Source organism: Symphalangus syndactylus, chromosome 23 (assembly GCF_028878055.3).
Source record: "Symphalangus syndactylus isolate Jambi chromosome 23, NHGRI_mSymSyn1-v2.1_pri, whole genome shotgun sequence".
Taxonomy (NCBI): domain Eukaryota; kingdom Metazoa; phylum Chordata; class Mammalia; order Primates; family Hylobatidae; genus Symphalangus; species Symphalangus syndactylus.
In genome coordinates this window covers 21,580,119-21,604,708 of record NC_072445.2, presented here as the reverse complement: position 1 = coordinate 21,604,708, position 24,590 = coordinate 21,580,119, and the positions used below count along the sequence as shown (strand labels likewise).

The 24,590-nt window shown below is 37.2% G+C and overlaps 1 pseudogene; it reads left to right on the top strand.

The window, feature by feature from the left end:
- The first annotated feature begins 3,660 nt into the window (after nucleotides 1–3,660).
- Nucleotides 3,661–15,102, top strand: LOC129473100 (large ribosomal subunit protein uL15-like; annotated as a pseudogene).
- Nucleotides 15,103–24,590: the final 9,488 nt, after the last annotated feature.

Below are 24,590 nucleotides of genomic sequence, written 5' to 3'. Positions count from 1 at the left end.
GTGTAAATTTAGCCACTCAGCTGTTCAAGGCTTTCTGTAATGCAGATATAAACTGGACTCCTAGAAGTTTGTGGCTATTGTGCATTGACGATTGTAGGAAATTGAAAAGGCAAATACTTGGGGTGGAAAAAAGCCCTAATATCTGGTGAGTTCCGTAACAGATAGGAATGAATTGTTTATTCATTATTGAAATTAGAGGTCCAGTCACATTTTAAAAATCTTGCTGAAATGGCTGGGCACAGTGGCTTGCACCTGTAATCCCAGCTACTTGGGAGGTTGAGGTGGGAGGATAGCTTCAGGCCAGAAGTTCAAGACCAGCCTGGGCAACACAGTGAAACTCCCATCTCAAAATTTGCTTAAATTATGACAATGGGTTCTAGGTACTTGGAGGCTCTTTATACTATCATCTTTACTTTTACATATGTTCAAAAATTTCTAGGGTAAAAAATGTGTAAGTTCAAATATAGATCTAAATTGTTTACCTATCTTAGTAAACTCCGTGTCTAAGAACCTATCATGAGGGAACAATATAAAATTGTATTAGTTCATTTTCAGGCTGCTGGTAAAAACATACCCGAGACTGGGCAATTTAGAAAAGAAAGAGGTTTATTGGACTCAGTTCCACGTGGCTGGGGAGGCCTCACAATCATGGTGGAAAGTGAAAGGCACATCTCACATGGCAGCAGACTAGAGAAGAGGGCTTGTGCAGGGAAACTCTCCTTTTTAAAACCATCAGATCACATGAGACTTATTCACTATCATGAGAAAAGCACAGGAAAGACCTGCCCACATGATTCAATTACCTCCCGCTGTGTCCCTCCCATAATACGTGGGAATTCAAGATGAGATTTAGGTGGGGACGCAGCCAAACCATATCAAAAATATACAAAATATTATGCATATGTGTGTTCATCATAGCATTACTTTAAATCATAAAATGTTAGAAATCTAACTGGGTTCATCCATAACATTAAAATATGTAGTAGAATAATATTTAATGACATAAGAAAAGGTTTGTTTTTTTATTTTATTGCTAAATTTAAGTGAATCAGATAATAAAAATTATATATAAGATTCCACTTAGTGAAAAACAAAATATGTATACAACATATAATGACTGAATATATGTTCAGATATGCAGATATTTTAGATATATGTCTAAATATAAACAATTTAGATATATATTTGCACATATACTATTTTTAGTCTAGAAATTTTTGAACATATATAAAAGTAAAGATGTTAGTATGAAGATGATAGTATATAGTATATATATCCTATATATATACACACACAGTTATGTATATAAACACTATATATTATATATTTATATATGTGCTGATAAATATTAGAATGTAAGATATGATTATCTATTAATATGTAATGTATTATAATGTATATTCTTTATTAGATATTGTATTATATGTTTACATATAATAATTTTGTATAATTTATATATAATCAATTTTGAATATATATATATATATATTATGTATATAGTTTTAGACACCAATGTATATATTTAGTCAACCTCATATATCCAGTTTTAGTCAGCTGGAAGTCAGAGATCAGGTTGCCACCATGATCAGGCCCTCTTCCTGGCTGGCAGATGGCTGCCTTTTCACCATGTCTTAACATGTTGCAGAGGTAGAGATAGCAAGCTCTGTGGTGTCTCTTCTTATAAGGGCATTAATCCCATCATGAAGGGCCCTCCCCTCATTACCTAATTACCTCCCAAAGGCTCATCTCTAAATACAATCCCATTGTGGGTTGGTGCTTCCACATATGAATTTTGCAGACACATTCAGTCCATAGCATATTTCAATATTAAAATAATTATCTCTGGAAGATGTATTATTTCTTTTAATATTTCTGGGTCTTCTATGTTTACTACAACAAATATACATTTTCTTTATGTAATAAAGGGGAATAAATCCATAATAAATGCCCATTTCTATGGCTCAGAAAGGCTACTGCTTTCAGTTATAATAAGAACCAATTCTCCCACTGAGAGTAACTTTAAAAGTTTGTAAAATACAGAAAAACAATTTAAATGGCGCTATCAAAGTGGTACCAAAGTGACAGGTTTGAGAGGCTAAGATCATGGAAAGAAAACTCAGAAGTGATTCTGACATTTTTCAATGTTTTCCCATTCAATGCATTTGCTAATTCGTAAGTAAAGTGGACAGGAATGTTTAGAAGCTGAGCAAAAACTGGAGAGTTGGAGAAAATTTGAGTAGAATTTTCTGCAGTCTTAGCAGCTATAAAGACATACCTGGAGTTTAGGGCTGCCAACACAGTTAGGACTTGAAAGTTCAAGACCTTGTCCAGAAAGGAAGTTTGCAAAAGTGAACTTGGTACCCAGGGTCAACGATAAGTACCTGTTAAGGGGCTAAAAATCTAAGCAACGCTATTAGCAATCTCACTGTGCTGAGCAGAGAACACATAGAGTTGTGTCTGCTTATTTGAAGGGATACTGTATAAGCTACCTAAGACTTCTTGAAGAACTGCACCCTAAAAATTAAGGTAGAGTGGAAATAGATCAGGTCTTCAAACAGACAGATGTCAAGCATAGAAACCAATTAAGCCCTGGTTGAATTAAGGTAATCTGTTCTTCTCTGGAGGAATATAATCATCCAGAGCATGTACATTATTTCATACATGATGTCTGATATTCAATCAAAACTTACCAGGCCTATGTATCAAGAGAAAAGAACAAGATATAGAACAGATGATAAAAATAGACTCATAGGGATGCAGATATTGAAGTTAATAAACAGGGCATTTAAAATAAACTATGATTTACATGTTCAAAATTTAACAACAAGATAAAGAATTTCACCAGACAACTAGAGTTAATAAGAAGAAGTATAAAATGGAAATAGAAATCCTAAAACTGAAAAATACAATAACTAAAAAAAATACAATAAATAAGTTAAAGAGCAAATTAGACACAGCTGAAGAGAAAATTAGTGACATGTAATTTCAGTATGTAAAATGTATCCAGGTCTGAGATTAACACATATATTTGTGGTCCCAGAAAGGGACAAGAGAGAAAAGGGGCAAAAGCAATATTTGAAGAGATAATGACCAAAATTTTCAAAAATAATGAAATATATCAAACCACAAACTCAAGAATCATTATGAACTCCAATAATGTCAAAGAAATCAATTTCTAGGCATATCGTAGGAAAACCAAAGACAAGGAGAAAATCTTTAAAGCAGACAGAGGGGAAAAAAAAAAGACACCTTACTTTCAAAGCAGCAAGAAAGTGATAATGACAAGTGCTGTCTCAACAGAAATAATGAAAGCTACAAAGTAAAGAAAAGTTTGCCTTCAAAGTGATGAAATAAAATACTTGCTAACCTAAAATTCTATATGAAATAAAAATATACTTATAAATGAAAACAAAGGGTTTTTTTAAGTAATAACAACAATAGTTTATTGCCAGCAGAATTGCATAAATATAAATACTGAAAGGCATTCTTTAAGAAGGAATATAACTACAGAGAAAGGCACAGACATTGAAGAGTAAAGAGCAATGGAAAAGGTAAATATGGGGTTAAAGCTAAATAAATTTTATCTTATAAAACAATAATAAAATTGCCTACTGGACTTAAAAATATATAGAGTCTCTCTATGTTGTCTCAGTTGCTGACATGCCATCCGGAATGAGAAAGACCCAGAAACTTTGGGGCCACATGAGCCACAGCCACAGCCTCATCAGCAAGCACCAGAAGCACTCAGCAGGCAGTAGAATGCTGGTGGCATGCATCACCACGGGATAAACTTTGATAAATATCACGCTGGCTACTTTGGAAAGTTGGTATGAGGATTACCACTTAGAGAGGAACCAGAGTTCCTGCTCAACTGCCAATCACAATAAATTGTGGACTTTGGTCAGTGAGCAGACACAGGTGAATGCTGCTGAAAACAAGACTGGGGCTCTCCCATCATTGATGTGGTAGATTACTACAAAGTTCTGGGAAAGGGAAAGCTCCCAAAGCATCCTGTCATTGTGAAGGCCAAATTCTTCAGAAGAAGAACTCAGGAGAGGATTAAAGGGTGTTAGAGTGGGGCTGGTGGTCTGAAGCCACATGGAGGGAGGTTTGTTAAATGCTGGCAACTGCTGCAAAAAAATAAAAATAACAAAACGAAATATATAGAATATTAAGATATGATAAAAAGGGCAACCAAAAAAGGGCAAAAGGGAGGTAAATGAAGTTAAAGCATCCCAAGGTACTAACATTGTTCAGGAAGTGGCAGAAATAGTGACTTATGGTGAACTGTAATAAGTCAAGGATGAGTATTTTAATCTCAGGGTGAACTGTAATAAGTCAAAGATGAATATTTTAATCTCTAAGAAATGATAAAAGAAGGTATATAACTAAGATCATTGAAGGGCTAAATTATATAATAAAATTGATTCATTTTTTATTATGAAGTAGATGAGACAGATATAAAACAAATAGCAAAATAAGTGTAAACCCAAATATTTCAATGATGACATTAAATGTAAAAGGTATCATATTATAATTAAATGAGAAACACTGTTAAGACTGGGGAAAAAAAATCATATGCTTCTTTCAAAAGCCCCCACCACCACCACCACCTTAAATACAAGGACACATAGAGGTTGATGGAAAAAGTATATGATCAGTGAGGTGTTGAAGCCGACTCACACTAGCTCATGAGCATCAGTGATCACATTTTTGGAAATATTGTGAGCCAATTAATGTCATGCTAGAAGCTTGAAATCAGTCCTGGTAAGAGTGGCTACATCATGGAAGGTGGCAAACACCACATTTCAGTGCTTCTTATTCCTAGATTGTTAAAAATGTACAACATACCTTGGTATATAATGGAAACAAAACCAAAAGAAAACCGATATAGTTATTTTAATTTGAGTCAAAGTAGACATAAGACTACTACTAGATATTAAGAGGGACATTTTGGAATGCTAAAAAGGCAGTACACTGGCCTGGCATGGTGGCTCATGCCTATAATCCCAGCACTTTAGGAGGCCAAGGTGGCGGGGGGAGGTTCCCTTGAGGCCAGGAGTTCGAGACCAGCCTTGCCAACATGGCTAAACCCTGTCTGTACTAAAAATACAAAAATTAGCTGGACAATCACTTGAACCCGGGAGGTGGAGGTTGCAGTGAGAGGAGATCACGCCACCAAACTCCAGCTTGGGCGGCAGAGCGAGACTTTGCCTCAAAAAAACAAAACAAAACAAAACAAAACAAAACAAAACAAGAAAAGGCAATACACCAGGAAGATAAAACAATTCTTGAAATGTCCATGCCCACTAACATAGCTTCAAATATATAAAGTTGATAGGATTAAAAAGAGGAATAGTTTCCCAATCATAGTAGGAAATCTTAACATATCTTTCTATTTTTAATAAAACAAAGCAAAAAATTAATGAGGGTATACTGTGTCGTTCAATATGAAAGCCACTAGGCAAATGGGACTCACTATTAAGCACTGAAAATGTGGCTAATGCAAATGGATAATAGAATTTTTTATTTCGTATATAATTTTAATTAATTTAGTTTAAATTTTTTAAACTGAAGCACTGTAAAATTTTATTGTTAACCACAATTTTATTCTTTTGGTAGGGCTTCATTTCACTTTCATTATTGAGGACTAAGCTCTAATTCTTTTTTTTTTTTTCAATCTTGCTCAGATTCCTATCTAAGGGGTCTGGGGAGTCATGCCCCACAAACCATAAATTCTCATCAGATGAGGTTATTTAATCCTGTATATCATGACTTACTTTCCAATCTGACTCTGGCATAACAAGGAAGATGCAGAAATGAGTAGAGATGCGAAAATTGGTACTATAACCAATACAATACCTTTTTTTTTTTTTTTTTGAGACGGAGTCTCGCTCTGTGGACCAGGCTGGAGTGCAGTGGTGCGATCTCAGCTCACTGCAACCTCTGTGTCCTACGTTCAAGCAATTCTCTGTCTCGGCCTCCTGAGTAGCTGGGATTACAGGCGCCTGCCACCACGCCCGGGTACTTTTTGTGTTTTTGGTAGGGACAGGGTTTCACCACCTTGGCCAGGCTGGTGTTGAGCTCCTGACCTCGTGATCCACCTGCATTGGCATCCCAAAGCTAATGGAACAACTTTTTAAGAAGACTGAACAAAAGAATGCTGCAAATTGTACAATGAATGGCAATTTTACTTTTCTATGACAAAGCAAAGCAAAAAAAAGCTGTTTGTTTGTTGTGTAAAAATATTTTTAAGGATTGAAGTGAAGAATATTTATACATCTTTATCTCTATGTAAGAAGTTCACCCTCAGTAGTCAAAGAAAAACTGGCAACACTGTTCTCCTGGAATCAGGATTGAATGTCCAATTTTAAAAAGTTAAACAATATATAACATGATCCAGCCTTATAACTTAGTCCACCTATAAAACTCCTTGAATTTTGCAGAAAATAGAAAACCATTTTTAGATAGAGATATGAGAAAGTAAATTCTCATTTTAGAAATAAAAATTTTGCTAGAAAGTTCTGAGGAAGGTAAAAAAAGATATTTTACATTCGATAATCTTGTAAATATTTTTGTTGAGCCACTAAACCATTGATCATAGGTTATGAAATTTTTCTAAAAAATCAAAGATTAATTGACTGAAAATTTGAAAAATTGCAAGTAATTTTCTTTAGCTTTACTTGAGTCATACCACATAATAGACCCTGCCCAATTAATATTTGGAGTATACAGTGTCTTGGATGTTCCAATTTACAAAAAAAAAAAAAAAAAAGGTGTACATTTGCAACCTAAAAGTTTGAACTTTTGGCATGGATATTCATCATTCTTTTACATCTGTCAAAGAAGAATTTCAACTAGACGCGAAAAAAATGGTTTCTATCACAACAGATGGTGCTTCGGTTATTTTCAATCAAAGCTCTAGGTTTACTAGACTCTGAAACCACAGACTCAAGTTTTCCTCTTACTTCATTCCAATATGTGATACTTATTGAAAATATTTGTGCTGATCTTTCTGAAACAGTCTCTATGAAGAGTGTCATGCATACTGTAAAATTCTTCAATATGTAAATATAAATGTTATGAATCATCAATTTGTGGAACGATTAAAAGAAATAAAAGACAATGAATGTAATCGTCTTGTGTTCTTTGCCAATTGTTGATTGAGTTGTGGAAAAGTTTTACAGACATTTATTGCAATGTTAAGTTCAATTCTAGAAATTTTTGAAACTAAAAGAATGCCTATCAAATATTCAATAATCAAAGGGAAAAAAAAAGTAGTTTGATTTGTGTTTACTGACTGGTATCACACTGCATATGAAGGAGCTAAATTTTCAAGTTCCAAGGACAGAAAAAGCTATTGTAACCTGCCTAGACAAGTGTGCAAATTTATACTGACAATGAATTTTTTTATACTACAAATCAATAATGATGATTTTTATACATTTTCATAACATGAATCAATATATAGAAGATTTTAGTTGTAACTGAAAATACATAAATTGGTAACAAACACTACAGGAAATTTAGGTAAGGCTTTCTTGATATTGATAAATTTTAAATTGCTTTCACTTTTCGTAATACCCCTTTGAAACTGATATTAACTTGTATATGGTAGTTTGTGTAGCTACTATTATGAGTTATTTTTGTACTTATTTTTATTTTATGAATACCCTTTAGAACAAGAATACCCTGTCTTGTCCTTCAGTTTTGTTTTTAATTATTTAAAGCATAAGTTCTTTGACCAGACTTTATTTCTACTTGGTGAAATGGTAATTCATATATTTTACAGGATTCTATTACAATAAATTCTATTTTATGATACAATGTAAAAAAATTTAGTAAATTAACTTGTATAGATGCCTTTTTTTGTTTTTTGAGACAGAGTCTCACTCTGTCCTCCAGGCTGGAGTGCAGTGGTGCAATCTCCGCTCACTGCAACCTCTGCCTCCCAGGTTCAAATGATTCTCCTGCCTCAGCCTCCCAAATAGCTGGGACTACAGGCACCTGCTACCACGCCTGACTAAATTTTTGTATTTTTAGTAGAGACGGGGTTTCACTGTGCTAGCCAGAATGGTCTCGATCTCCTAACCTCGTGATCCACCTGCCTCGGCCTCCCAAAGCGCTGGGATTACACGCCTGAGCCACTGCTCCCTGCCAACTTTTGAAAATTATATGCTTTCCCTTCAAAGTCAAATCAAGTTTTCTAAAACAGATAAATCTATTTTCTCAATGTGGATGTGAATTTTTTTAAACGACATTTTTGCCACTTGATTCGGGTACTAAAAACATTTAAGACTGGTTGGAACAACCTGGATATGTGAGTCTGTGAATCTACTTTTTCAACAGTAAATTTTATGAGATCTAAACACAGGTCAAAAGTTAGTACCTGCCATTGCACTCCAGCCTGGGCACAAGAGCAAAATTCCATCTCAAAAAAAAATATATTAGTACCTGCGTTGAGATGTGCTGTATATATAAATTATGTATCAAATATTGAAGGCTAAATATGAAAAAATTTCGTTAATGATTTTATACTAATCACACTTCGAAATGAAAATGTTTTGGATGTATTGTGTTAAATAAATATATGACAAATTAATTTTACCTATTTTTTACTTTATAATGTGAGCTACTAGAAAATTTTAAAATAAGAATTACATATGTAGTTAGCATTATATTTCTATTGGATTGTACTAATATAGAAGATTTCAACAGCAAGAATGATTGACATGACTTAATTGACATTTATAAACCACGGTACTCTACAACTACATAATATACATATTTTCACGTGCACATGGAACATTTATCAAAATTTATCATATGCTGGTCCCTAAAGCTAGTTTTAATAATTTTCAAAGAACTGAAATTACTCAAAGTGTAATCGCCAATGTCAATATAACACTCAAGCAAACAAAAATATGTCAGCTGGATTTATCTTTTACAGTGGTTGAAATGTCAAGTGTGACGAATGTAAAGCTACATATAAGAAATAAATATTGCATAAAATCATAGCACTCAATAATATAGAGACCTATACATGTGTTAACAATATATATTTTAAAAATAAATAGGCTGGGTGCTGTGGCTCACGCCTGTAATCCCAGCACTTTGGGAAGCCAAGCGGGTAGGATCACCTGAGGTCAGGATTTGGAGACCAGCCTGACCAACATGGAGAAACCCCATCTCTACTAAAAATACAAAATTAGCCAGGTGTAGTTGTGCATGCCTGTATTCTCAGCTACTCAGGAGGCTGAAGCAGGAGAATTGCTTGAACCCGGGAGGCAGAGGTTGCGATGAGCTGAGATCGCTCCATTGCAGTCCAGCCTAGACAACAAGAGCGAAACTCCATCTCTAAACAAATAAACAAATATTATGTGAAAGGACCTTAGGTTATTTTAGATATTATTGTCAATAAAATGGTTAAAGACTATTTTTAAACATGATTTTTATTAGTTTAGAAAAATGAGGTCTTTAGTAGTATTTCTGAATAACAAAAAAATAGACACTATAGCTTGATGAGTAACAATGTAATTTGAAATTTCCAATGAGACCATTTTTTAAGACTCAACTTAATTTTTTATTCACAATGGTGGGAATTCTGTATTGCAGTATTTACCCACAAAACCCAGAAATTTCTACCACAGGAATATAATAATGGGATTTACTTTGTAAGAACACCATTATCAAATTAACAATCATGATTCATAAATAGATAAAATATATTTTTTCTTAATTTCCAGGACAATTAGTGGATATTCAAAAGGGATTTCTTTTCTTTTACTTTTTCTTTTTTTAAAATAAAATAAAATAGAAGCTACTTTTAGGAGGAAAAAAAAATGAACCATTCAGGTTATTTGGGTTCAATATGTGTAGAAATAAGATAGAAAACAAGCCATTATAGAAACTGGCACTTTGCTTTATATTTGCACGTTCAGTACTTGTTTCGGAAAGACTAAGAATGTGTGAATATTGTCCACCAGTTGGCTGATTTAGAAGAACTGTGCTCTAAAAGTCCCTAGTAGTCTAAACTCTTAATTGGACACTAAAAAAAAAAAATCACTTGCAGTAATCAAAAAGTTCAATATTAGAAGTAAAAAGGATAATAAGCAGGAAGACCTCAAAAAGCTATATTTATTTAAGGAGTAAAGACTAAATTGGCTTGCTAGGGAGGGTAAAGTGAATTACCTATAAACTCTTCCACACAGCACTACACTCCTATTAAACACGCTGGAAGAGAGTCTCTGCAGCAAGAACCACAGAGCACTTTTCTTCTCCACAGTGGGTTTGCTCCTCAAAACTACAGGATGGTGAAGAACGTAGATTCCTCAGTTCTCTAAATTTCCCTCTGTCTGACCTTACTGTTTTACCAGTATTTGTTCTAGTCTTAATCTTTTTTATTGTCTTCTTCCTTTAAGCAGTCTCAAATCCTTTGTGGACTAGCACAGTCATTCATGAAGGAAAGCAATTAAAAATAGGTTTAAAAATATTACATTTTTTACCTTCTTCATTGTCAAGATCCCATAATATAACCTGTTAGCTATGCTTCTCAATCAATCATTCTTAATTTCATTTCTTCTTATCTAGGTTGCTGGGATGGCTTGTATCTTCATATGTAATGACTAAAATGTCCTGCAAGTTAATGAACATGGTTATTTTCAACCCAATGGCTAGTGCCTCCTCTCAGATTCATTGATTTTTTTTTTTTTTTAATTCATGAAAGTAGGAGGTCTACTTGAAAGCTATGGAGAGCATTGTCCAGCCACTGGCCTCCTGTACCGGGAGAGTGTAAGCACAGGGGCCTGTGGGCCAGCGGGCCAGCATATCTCTTATTTATCACGGCCACTGAGGTCTGGAGTTAGGCACAGAGGTGAGCGTCAGGTCAGAGCTCAGTGAATAACCAGTCATCACAGGTAGACTGATGGAACTGGGAATCATATGCCAAAGAGTTAACAGAGCGTGGAATAATGAGGTTAATATAAATAGTATGAATTAGTTTTAGCAAGCATTGCCCAATTCACAGATCTACAGAATCAAATATAAAACCTAATCATTTCACCTCATTCAAAGCACTAGTGATCTTTATTCATGTATTTTCTCTGAAACATACTTACTTAAAGTCATGGCTGAGTATTAATTTTTGTCTTTGGTGCTCTGAGGTGATAGGAGTAGGTTGACTGACCTTATTAAAATCTCTGTGAGGTTTTCTAAAAGGATGCTCCATCGAGTGCATACAGACATGGACTCATACTTTCACGGAGATAGCTAATGGTGTGATACCCAAAGGATTATAAATCATTCTGCTATAAAGACACATGCAGACATATGTTTATTGTGGCACTATTCACATAGCAAAGACTTGGAACCAAGCCAAATGTCCATCAATGATACACTGGATTAAGAAAATGTGGCACATCTACACCATGGAATACTATGCAGCCATAAAAAAGGATGAGTTCATGTCCTTTGTAGGGACATGGATGAAGCTAGAAACCATCATTCTGAGGAAACTATCGGAAGGACAGAAAACCAAACACTGCATGTTCTCACTCATAGGTGGGAAATGAACAATGAGAACACTTGGATACAGGGTAGGGAACACCACACACCAGGGCCTGTCGTGAGGTGGTGGGAGAGGGGAGGGATAGCATTAAGAGATATACCTAATGTAAATGATGAGTTAACGGGTGCAGCACACCAACATGCCACATGTATACATATGTAACAAACCTGCATGTTGTGCACACGTACCCTAGAACTTAAAGTACAATTAAAAAAAAAGAAAAGAGATTACAAAACACTGCTGTTCCTGACACATGAAGCCCATTAAAATCTGATTTCAAAAATCTAATACGGATTTCTTCTAGAAGTTTAAATGTAAACAAATCTTGAAAGCTATATGATTTATAAAGATAAATGTGCTGAAATATATAGAGAGAGAGTCTAGCAGCCACTTATGGTGTCACTGAGGCCTTGCAGGAAAGCAGCATGCCTGGACTCCCTCTCACAACATTACTGACACGAATACAGGCTACTTCTATAACAATAATGACATTATAGAATTAGCAGCTGACTTTTTAAAGTTAGAGACTTGTTATACCTTGTAGGTATTGATAGCATTAGCTTTTAAATAGAAAATAATATAACCAAAAACAAATAAATAACAAAAAAGATAATGAACTTGGAAGTCAGACAGACCTGTCACCTTTCAGCCACTTGACTTTGGAGAAGTTTCATGACCTCACTGGGCCTCGGTTTCCTCAGCACCTGGTCAATAAACATATTTCCATCTGCTTTATTTCTTCAACCATAAAAAAAATACTGATGAAACTTTTCTGAACTAGCAAGTCATGAAGATAGGATACAGAGTCAAATTATGTTTTTTCTATTATAGTCAGCTGGAAAATGGCTTCCCAAATATGTCCATTTCCTAATTCCCAGATCCTGTAAATGTATTACCTTACATGGCAAAGGAGACTTTGTAGATGTCATTAGATTAAGGACATTGAGATGGGAAGTGTATCCTGAATTATCCAGGTAAAACCAATGTAATTACAAGGCTCTTTAAAAGATAGAGACAGGCGGGTTAGAAGGACAAGAAGATGTGCTGATGGAAGGAGAGATTAAAGAGCAAGAAAGAGATTTGAAGATGCTGTACTGCTGACTTTGCAGATGAGTGAAGGGGCCACCAGCCGAGGAATGCAAGTCGTTTCCAGATACTGGAAAAAACAAGGAAACAATTTTCCCCTAAAGAATCCAGAAGGAATGCAGCCCTGCTAGCATCTTGATTTTAGGACTTCTGACATCCAAAGTGTAAGATAATACATTTGTGTTGATTGAAGCTACTAAGTTTGTGGTAACTTTTTACAGCAACAATACATCTTTCAACACTAATTCCACTCAAATTCCATAGTGGATGATGTGGTATTCTGCCCAGCTAGTGGTAAGTTCCTTGGAAAAAATTGCAACATTTGTCAATAGACTGAAAATGTGTTCATCATTTGACCCAGTCATACCACTTCTAGGACTCAATCACAAACAAATGATGATTAACTTGCACAATGCTCATCCTGGTACTATTTATATTAACAAAAAATGAAAATAGCATAACTATCCACTGATAAGGGTGTGGCTGCATAAATTATGCAGCATGTAAATTATGTATGAAATATTTTCAATTTATACATGCAGTACATCCTCAATTCCATTTTTTAATGCCTGGATAAGAATAAAATGACAATTAATAGAAAATATAATAAAATGTATGATGAGGTTATCCTCTAGATGGTAATTTTTATTTTTCTAACCAATATCTTTGATGCTGTGTGAATTGTCTAAATATTCAGTGCTAATTTTTCTTCATTTCATAGGCCAACGTCCCATGCTTTTGTGAATTACGTCTTCTTGTTAGAGTCTATGCCATGATTATTTCTTAAAAGGCATAAGAATGAATAGGGGAGAGAATCTGAAGATACAGGACTAAAATGTATATGTATACATGTGTGTCTATGCATGTTTATATATATATAGGCAAACACACATATATGCACCCTCTTTTTTGTTTATCCATGTTTTAATTGTATTTAAAAAGCAGCAGTTCTCTCTCCTTTTAAAAAAATTACTACTCTATTTTTCATATAGTTAAGACTTTGGCCATAAATCTACCCTATATCCTCATGTCAGGAAAAATGCTCTAACTTCTAGTCCTGTGAGACTTCTTCTTTTCCTGCCACCCAGATTCAATCCTCTGGCCCTTCTGTTTCTTCTATACACATGGAAGATACAGGCCTCAATTCTCAGAAGAGAAGCTATGAGAAAAATGAAACAACCACTGACTCCTCAGGGGTATTTTATTTGCACTTTCTGAGTCATTTTGATTCACACAGGTAAGAGTCAGGGTTTAAATTAGACAATTTCTGGCTGGGAAAGTTATACTGTTCCTAAAATGGAACGTGGAGAAAGGAGGTGTGACAATAGTGTAAAATGACTCATCGTCAGCCACAATTAGACTTTCTCCATCGCCTGCCAAGTGCTCAACAGTCCTGGGCTCAGAGCTGCACAGTCTCTGTTAAAGGCCACCTTGGCTTCTGGTAATCTTCCTCAGTTACTGAAAATTATTGATCCTGTTTCCACACATCTCAATGTTAATCGGCTTCTCCTGAAGTGTCCCCATGGACACCAGAGACCAGCTTGACCTGTTAAATAAGCAGAGTTGATTCCTATTAATATTTTCTCTCTTTTAAGTTGAAGAGTTAGACACCACCAACTGAGGCAACTTTTAATTTGTTCTTAAAATAGGACAGTCATTTCTGGATGACCCACCCACATGAGTCCCTATCACTGATAGTGATTCAGCAGTATAACTGGTACCAAGAGAGAAGGCAGGACAGGGCGAGACCGAGATGGAAAGAAAAAGAGCACATAAGAGGTGAAATCATATGGTCATATGGGCTTTAGAATCAATAAATTCAAATCCTTGATCTATCACTTCTCAGCTATTTCCAATTATCAATAAAATGAAATATAAAATATAGATACTCAATTCTCAATATAGTCCTCTCAAGAATGCAAAGAAAATTTCCATCATGGGATGCTGGCATTTCTGGTTGCAGCATATATGTAATCTCTGTTTAAAAAGTAATAAATTTAAAAATCCAAGGTGCCTACAAGAAAACAATGCAAGGAAACAAATCAATCTCTGTGTTTGCAGTTTTGTTTTTGGCTTTTGATTTGCTAATGCTTTATGAAAATCAAATTCTAGATCAACAGAAGATAGATTTCAACAGCTTCCACCATAGCCTGTGTTCCTTGGGACAGCACTGGCTTTATATCTAATACTTTCCACTGTTTTTTAACTGAGTCTGCTTGAAGGACACACACTGTATTTCACTGCCTTGTTGCATGTCTTGTGGCACCCTGAACAGTGTTAGGCACATAGTAGATAGGCAATGAGTATCAATTTACTGAAAGAACTCACGATTCTATTATCCTCAGTGCCTCTGAATGCTTCCTATGACAGTAACGCAAATGTTTGTCTTTTTCTGCAGATACCATCAGTTTGGTTTGCCCTTTCTAAGGGAACTCAACTGTTTTCTGTAGCGTTGCTATTTCAATTTCATACTTTTCTGTTGTGGAAACAAGATGATGCCCTCAACCCCCATCATTCTGAATAAAGACAGGTGCAACCGACCTGCTTCTCCAGAGATCTCCCAAGACATCAATAATGGGGTCAAGGGAAACAGACACCCTTGGGGTAAACCCCACTGCCCCACAGAGGAAGAGGGAACTAGTATACTTGGTCTAAGAACACACCTCCCGTTGGTCTACAACCCTACCTGCCCCCAGCATCAGTGTAAAGACGGGGCTCTAGAAACTCACCCTCTCTGGCCCCCTCTGGTCAGAGCCTCACCCTACCCTCTCCTTTGGATCCACATTATTCACTTTATTCCTGTTTAGGAAAACCACCTCAAAAGCCCCAAACTGCAAGGCCACCCCTAATCTCCCACATTGTGAGGGTCTGCTCATCCCCATTCCGTCCATCTCTTCCACCTTTCCCCCAATTCTGAGATCCTTCCATTGTGCTATTTGGATTCCTAGCAAATCACAGAGGACAAATCCCCCTTATTGTCATCTCTTCTCTGAATGTTCTCTCACTTTCTTGTTCTTCAAACAGAAATCAGGTCCTCAGGAGTCTTTCCACCCCACTGACACCCATGATTCATTGATTCTTAAATCTCGTTGCTGTCCACTGCTCCCGACCTTCTTGGTGGTTTCACTCCCCTCCTTATGCAGCTGAAACTCCATAGTTAATCCTTTGCATGTACCCTTTTGCCCTTAACCCTCTCTCATTTGCTCCCACTTCCTTGGCAAACCACAAACTTGGCTAAATCCAACATTACATTCCCTGCAGCCCGCTCTAGCAGTGGCTGATCTTCCCCCAGACCTGGAAAGGACTAAGTGTCCTCCTTGCCTGCCCACAACCTCCATTGCTGCTTTTGGGCTGTTCTCTTTCCTTCAGTTCTGAATGTCACTGTAACTGTCATCTGCTGCCCCCAAGTTCTGCCTCTGCCTCCTTGTTTTCCATGAGAACTCTTGGTTCACTGTCACTTCATACTATTTTGGTGCTAATCCTTAGTCATTTCAATATACATGTAACTGAGACTTTTAACGCCTGGACTACCCCCATGGTCATACTCTAAGACCTCATCATTACCATCCTTTACAGAGCTGCGTACCCTTCACAGCCTCAGGTGTGTACATCCCACTCTCTGCCAGCTGCCTCCCAACTGCAGCTCACTCCCTCTAATGCCTTATGCCAACTGTCTTTCCACCACACTGACAACCAATATTCATCAATTCTTAAATCCCTTTACTGTTCACTGTTCCTTAGTTCCTTGATAGTTTCACTCCCCTCTTTACACAGCTGAAACTCCATAGTCAACCTTTGCATGCACCCTTTATGCCCTTATCCTCTCTCATTTGCTCCCACTTCCTTGGCAAACCACAAACTTGGTTAAATCCAAATCAGCACCTTCTCTGCCTACAATCTCTTTAAATTTGTGACCACTAAATCAAGTGGCCTCTTTATGCTGCCCAGCAGTCATAAGATACCCTACTTTCCAAAGTGACTATTCCACACATTCTCTTCCCCTCTAAAATTCCACACTTCCTCCCCCATTCTTATTCTCAGCCAATGATCTTTCTTCTATTTCTCTGAGAAAATAGAAGCAAATGGAAGAGAACTTCCACAGACTCCCACCGTCACTGCTGCTCACCACCAGCATCTATGTTCAATGACTCTGGCTTTCTACCCGTTACCAAAGCTGATCCTCTGCAAAGCCAGCCCTGACCCTTAGGTACTAGATCACAGCTATGGGAAATTTTACATCTCAACTCATTAATTTTTCCTAGCTGCAAGGAGCTTCTAAAAGAATTTGAAAAGGACATTTCATAACAGTTTGTCAGTACAGATTTTACTATTATTAATATACACAACAGATCACAGTGAAGGAAAGACTTGACTTGGGTGGCCATGACAGCTGACTGTGGGCAGATGTGAAGTAATGGAAAGAAGACCAGTTAGGTGTTTCAATGCTAGTGAGTTTAAAGTGAACTTGGGAAATATTCCAGAGTTATAACAAACTGAGTTTGAATCATAATTCTGCTACCAACTAGCTTTACTATTTGGACAAATTATGAAATAGCAAAGGCCTTTAGCTTCCTGTACATAACAGCACTGCCTCATATGTTGTATTGAGGACTAAGTGCATAGAATCATACAAAATGTGTTTTTGTTTTTTTTTTTTTGAGATGGAGTCTTGCTCTATCGCCCAGGCTGGAGTGCAGTGGCGCTATCTCGGCTCACTGCAAGCTCCGCCTCCCAGGTTCACACCATTCTCCTGCCTCAGCCTCCCAAGTAGCTGGGACTACAGGCGCCTGCCACCATGCCCAGCTAATTTTTTTTTTTTTTGTATTTTTAGTAGAGATGGGGTTTCACCGTGTTAGCCAGGATGGTCTCAATCTCCTGACCTTGTGATCTACCCACCTTGGCCTCCCAATGTGCTGGGATTACAGGTGTGAGCCACCACACTCAGCCTAAAATGTTGTTGAAATATATAATTTTCATGTTTAGTTTCTTCTTGATGTGTTCATTTTACATGGTTAAAATGTAAAAACATTGTAATATCATTTCCATGCTGTGGAAAGAAGAAAAGTGACCAAACCTTGCCCCAGCCCCCAAGATGTCCATATCTTACTCCCCAGAATCTGTGACTACGTTACCTTACCTGGAAAAGAGAGTTTGTAGATGTGATTAAGGATTTTGACATGCAGAAGTCATCTTTTATTATCTGGGTGGGCCCAGTGTCATTATAAGAATCCTTGAAAGTAGAGGCTGGCATGGTGGCTCACTCCTGTAATCCCAGCACTTTGGGAGGCCGAGGCAGGCAGATCACGAGGTCAGGGGTTCAAGACCAGCCTGGCCAATATGGTGAAACCTCGTCTCTACTAAAAATATAAAAATTAGCCAGGCATGGCAGTGCGTGCCTGTAGTCCCAGCTACCCGAGAGGCTAAGGCAGGAGAATTACTTGAATCCGGGAGGTGGAGGTTGCCGTGAGCCGAGATCATGCCACTGCACTCCAGCCTGGGCGACACAGCAAGACTCTGTCTGGAAAAAAAAAGTAGAAAAGGTACTCAGAAGAGTGAGGTAGAGGAAGATTGACTACAGAAAAGGAGGTCAAAATGACTCAGTGTGAGAAGGACTCAGTGTGAGAAGGACTCATTGCATCCTTGCTGGCTTTGAAGATGGCAGAGCAGTGCCAAGACATGTGGGCTGCCTCTGGAAGCCGGACAAGGCAAGCAAGTGTATGCTGCCCTAGAAGCTCCAGAAAGGAACACAGCCCCGCTGACATAGCCCTGCTGACACTTGGATTTTAGCCCAGGGAGACCCATTTTGAACTTTTGACCTCCAGAACTGTAATATAATAAATGTGTGTTGCTTTAAGCTACTAAATTTGTGACAATTTTTTATAGCGCTATAGGAAACTAATAAGCATGTGTGTTCAGTACAACCTATGCCTCACCCCCACTTTGTCCTGCTCCTAATGGTAACCACATTTACCACTTTCTGCTTTATTCTTCCTGTGGATATATTTTTAATAAACAAGTACATATGTGTTTACTCTAGCTTTTTTCTTTCTTATGCAAAATATTCTATGCTATATACAACAACTCTGCTCCTTGTTTTTGTTTTTTGTTTACTTAACAATGCACATTCTTGTTCTTTCTTTGCCCTGCGCAGTAGCCCCATCCATGACCCAAATTTTTGCAATCAAAATGTCTTCAGACCCTGCTAAACATCCCTCCCATTGAAAGCCACGTTTGTAGATGGAATAAATACCTCAATCTAGGGAAACATCTTTCCAGGCTGGGGGTACTGAAGAATTTCTTTAAACACAACTTCACAAACACAAACATAAGGCAAAATGTGGATCAATTTTATGACATCACTTAGGCGATTGTATTGGGAATTAAACTGTAAGAGGGTAAGAGCTGAATCCAAAGGACCAACCAGGCAGTTCTTAAACTAATTTGGGGAATCCAAGGCCACACAGCAGGCAAATGGTGGAATCAGAATTCAAACCTGTAGTGTCTTATTTCATGCACAAACTCTACCTCTGCTTAATATCTTTCTAGAGCATCAACATAAGGAAGATTGCAGGCTGGTAAAAGGCCTAAAAGAATTAAGTTGGCTCAAGTACTATCAAGTTTCCTTAAAAATAGGTTATGTGATGAAGTTCAGGTTTTATATTCAGAGGCTTTACAAAGTTATACATGTTCTGAAAAATTATGATGGGAAGATCTGGGGATAATGTGAACACATCTTTATACCAGGAGGAAGTGACTCATGGCTGATGGGAGAATTGAACGTTTTCAATGAATAGCAGAAAATCAGGTTAGAAGATGGAAGGGTAAAGCTGTGCTTTAGTAGTTGTGCCATATAAAAATTGCAAAAGAGAGGCAGCTCTTGAGACCATCCGAAGAAGGCTCACAGATGTTGACCCTGTTCAAATGCCACAGCCTTCAACCTGCCTGTTCAGTGGATGGGGACGTGCGTGGCGCCTCAGCCAGAGGCCTATATGGTCATTAGAAGAGAGGATTCACCATTCTTCATTCTGTCCTGTGCATGCTCCACTACCTTGCATTTTATTTTATTATGTCAATAAATACATATTATAAAATTTATTATCTTAACGATGTTTAAGTGTATAGTTGAGTAGTGTTAAGCATACTTACATTATTTTGAAAGAGATCTCCACAACTTTTTCATCTTTTAGTGCTGGAGCTATATATCCATTAAACAATTCCCTTTTCCCCCCTTCTCTGGTAACCACCATTCTATGAATCTAACTACTTTCTAAACCTCATGTAAGTGATATTATGTAGTATTTGTGTTTTGTGATTGGCTCAATTTACTTAGGGTAATTTTCTCAATTTTCATCTATGTTGCAGCATGTGACAGGTTTTCCTTGCTTTTAGGATTGAATAATATTCCATAGTTATATATGCATATATATATAATATTCCATATGTGTGTGTTGCTTCTACCTCTTGCCAGTTGTAAAGAGAATTGGTATGAGACCCCACTTTCAATTTTTTCAGATATATACCCAGAAGTTGGATGGCTGGATTGTATAGTAGTTCTATGTCCTATTTTTAGTTTACTGAAGAATTCCCATACTGTTTTCCACAGCAATTACACCATTTTACAATCCCACCAAAAATGCGCAAGGGTTCTAACTTCTCTGTATTCTCGTCAACACTTGTTATTTTATGTTTTGCTTTATAGTGGTGTAAAATCAAGAAAAAATGACTGAGGCAAGTCTAGATCAATTTCGAGGTTTATTTTGCCAAGGTTGAGGATGCACAAGGGAAAAATAGACACTAGCCACAGTTGGATCTGCAGCCCATACTTTTGCCAAAGAAGGTTTGGAGACTTCAGTATTTAAAGGGGAAAGAGCAGGCAGTAGAGGAAAGAGGAAAGAAAAAGGACAGTAGATAAAAGTGGTAATCGTTTGCATTCTTTTGAGGCTGTGATCACTGTTCCCTGAATTCACATTTTACATGTGAAAAGAGGGGCTGGAGAAACAGTCAACTACACATTTGTGTGGCCTTCTCAGTGAATCTGCATTTCTACATAAGATAAAGTAAACACAGAGTAGAAGAAGCAGTCAAATATGCATTTGTCTCAGGCAAGCAGAAGGATGACTTCCAATCTCGTCCTTGTCCCTTACCTATGAATATAAGCTGTTGATTTACATTGTCAGGGTGAAATTCAACAGAATTTCTGTTTGAGAGTAAAAATCTTGGAGCCCACAAGGAATTTCGTTGTAAGTCAATTGTGAGGAAGGTCCCCTGGGGAGGTAAGTTGCCTTGCATCTTTGCAGCTATCTATTTGGAAACAAAACAAGAGGCAGTTTTGCACCATTCAGTTCCCAAACTTAATTCTTCCCTTTGGCATGGAGAGTTCGGGGGTCCCGAGATTTTATTTTCCTTCCACAGCAGCCATTGTAATGGGTGCAAGGTATCTTGCACTTTTGAATGGCCATGGGTGCACGAACAGGTCCAGATTCTGTCTGTATAGGAGAGGATTAGGGGTGCTTTTTGGTTAAAATAATGCTACATTTGCATCATACTTTATATAGCAGCTGAGAAAATGTAATTGTCCTTAACTAATATGGAGAGAATGGAGATTTCATAGACTTTGTGAGGTAAGGTTTGGGTGGAGTGGAAGTTCTCCCAAGCCACCTATCACTGGCAAATGATGATTCCTAAGCAGGTCTTGTTGGCTTCATGTTTTCTGTCATGTGTCCTCGCCATAAAATACTTTATTCCTGAATGTTTACAAGTTGAGCTTCTTTCTTCATTGTATTATCTGGTGACCCAAATAAATCCTTCCACCTTTTATTTTTAATCATTTAACCAAAAACAATAAGCTTAGTGTCATGCTTGGAGCATTTTACTTCTGCTTTGGAGAGATGTCGTTTCAGCTGTCACTCACTCTAAGATTTCAACCACCAGGTGGCGCCAAAGAATATTAAAATCAGCTGTGTCTGCCCTGTTAGCCAAGTTTTAAGTTAATTTGTCTAATAAGTTATTTATGACTATATAGTCACAGCTATTGTATTAGTTTTTTATCATTGCTGTGACAAATCACCAAAAACTTATTGGCTTAAAATAATCACAGTGTATTATCTTACAGTTTTGCAGGTTAGAAATCAAAAGTGGGCCTCACTGGACTAAAACCAAGGTGTCAGCAGGGCTGCATTCCTTCTGGATGCTCCAGGGAAGAAGGCTTTTCCTTTCCTTTTCCAGTTTCTAATGGATGCATGCATTCCTGGGCTCACAGCTCCTTCCTCCCATCTCAAAGCCAGCAGCAAAGCAACTTTGTATCTCTCTTGCCTCTCTCTTGCACTTATAAGAACACTTGTAATTATATTGGGGCTACCTGGGTAACCCAGGATAATCTTACCCACATTAAAGTCAGCTAATTAGCGAATTCAATTTCATCTGCAACCTTCATTCCCCTTTGCCATGTAACCTAACATAATCTCAGGTTTCAGGGCATGTCTATGTTCAGGGGCCATTACTCTGTCTACTACTGCTACTGTAAGTTCCGGAACTTTTAACTTGTCTTGATTTTTTAATACTCTGCCCTGACATGCTGAAGTCAAATAGCAACAACATTTTTTTCTGGAATATTCAAAGGATGGATGAATGGATGGATGGATGGATAGATGATTTGATATTCAGACAAATGTGAGGTATTAACGTGTTTCACACATACAAATCCCATTTGATTTCATGACCTTCTCCTGAACCCCACTTGAGCTTATACATATGAAGTGGACATCAATTCCAGCTACCGTCATTACCAGGCTCAAACATCCAATTCCTAGCTTTTTATTTTTGAAAATATTAGTCTGTGAACAAGACAAAAAGTTTTAAAATAATACTTGAAGACTTTTTTTCCAGATTCAAAATGGGTTTTGACATTCACAAAATAGGTTAGGATTCTCCTGGCTGTGGGAAGAGAAGACATGGAGAAGAAGGAAAATCATTTGCTACTGGCTAAGGTGTCTAAGACAGGTCCTGAGCTCTGGGGTTAGATCCCACATTGGTAGAGAGTGTAGGGAGAAAGCAGATGATAAGTTTGGGGGACCAAGAAAAGAGGAAACTTATCCACACCCCTACCTGGGATTTTGGAATATGGCAGACAGACTCACAAACATTCAACACACTTTAGTGGCAGCGGGTGTAGAGGGCAAAAGGCTGTGGGATCTGTTAGGGGCAGAGAGGGATAAGCAACCTGACTTTGTTTCCCAGGACTTCAGAGAGACATGAGATACCACCTGTATCCTCTCCACACACCTGAGAAAAGGACATGGAAGTTAGGAGAAAGAGAAGAGGAGAAAGAAGTAAAACAAGCCATTTGTCTAGATATATTCATAGAAATCTCAGCAGATGCTGGGACAGAATGCTGACTATCCCCAAAGACCAGATGGTACAGAGCCAGGGCAGATGCCCTCATAGAAACAGCAGCCCAAGATTTGTGACCTCCTTTGTGCTGACACACAAAACTATGCAAGCCCCTAGAACTTAAATGGAATCTCAGGAAGAAAAGAGAGGGAGGGAGTAAGGAGGACAAATCCTGAACTGATGGAAATTGGCCTAGAGAAAATGAGTTTATTTTGAATGGGCTCAATTTATACATATATATATAATTTTGCTAAAGGTGAAGCAAGGTTTAAAATTAAGTTGAGATTTTTAAAAATTCTATTTCTTATACACATGAGCACATGGCTTGAGACTATAAGTCTACTAAATACAGATAATGTCTACCAAATAGACAGATAAATAGAACTATTAAGCCATATACCTCAATTTTTTTGCTCAAAACTATGCAATCATATTAGTGTACTAAGTGAAAAATGATATACTTGAGAAAGCTTTGTGCTTGTTAGAAAACCTAAATTTTGATTCTCAGTCACGAGCCCCAGTTTTCTATCTATAACCTTACCCTCTTCCTCATAGAAATAAGTGTTGATGTTTATGTGCATTTTTCCATATTTAATGGGCAATAAATACCAGTCACGAAGTCAAGAAGTTATTTGGGTGAATATATGTCTAATATCATAAATCTAAAAATCTGAAGTATACAATGTATATTGTGTAAGAATCTTAATCTTAGGCCTCTCCACAATTGCTCCACTAATAAAATACAATAAAAATTTAAAGGGTGAATATCAGGATTATCATTTGGGGTGGAGTATCAGCATTTGGTACCCAGCCAAAGACAAGCTCAAGTAAAGTATTTACTAAGATTAGTAATAGTATGGCTCTCTGAATTGGGAGCTGGGTGCTACTTTGAGCCTCTCCCACAGAGGAATAACTGCTGGCCTCTTCACCATAGGAATAAAGCAAGGATTTCATTTATCCAAAGCTAATTATGACTTAATTTCTAGTTACTACAGTGACACCATAAGCCTCACAATAGTGAAGGGACACTAGAGAGGTTCTCAAGGCATTGTGGCGGTGCTGGCTGCAAAATAGGGAAATAAGGCTTGGAAAAGCTTTTTAACAAACTCAGTCTCTCTCTCTCTGTCTCTCTCTCTCTCTCTGTGTCATTTTTAAGGTGTTGTTTGTGCAAAAAGAAATAAATACAAGGCAATACTAACAAGACATGATTTCTGTGAGCTACAGAGAAAAGAATGAAACCCTTACTCATAAATTAATCATAGAGGGAAGCTCTCCAAAAGCTACACAGATTTAACTCTTAGCAACTCTGTTGGCACCCACTCCTAACTCTGGCTGACAGCAGAGTGTAAAGCAGTTAAGGGTCATTGCTGAACAAGTCTCAGTTTTAATCTAGTAAAGAAAACAGAAACTTGAGAAATTAGTCAGAGAAAAGTATGTCCTATGACATCCTAATTATTCATTATTTATTCAGATAATTAAATGACGTAAGAATAGTAGTACAAGAAAAATAAAGATGTGAGTATTCAAAAATAGAGGGCTGTCTTTATTC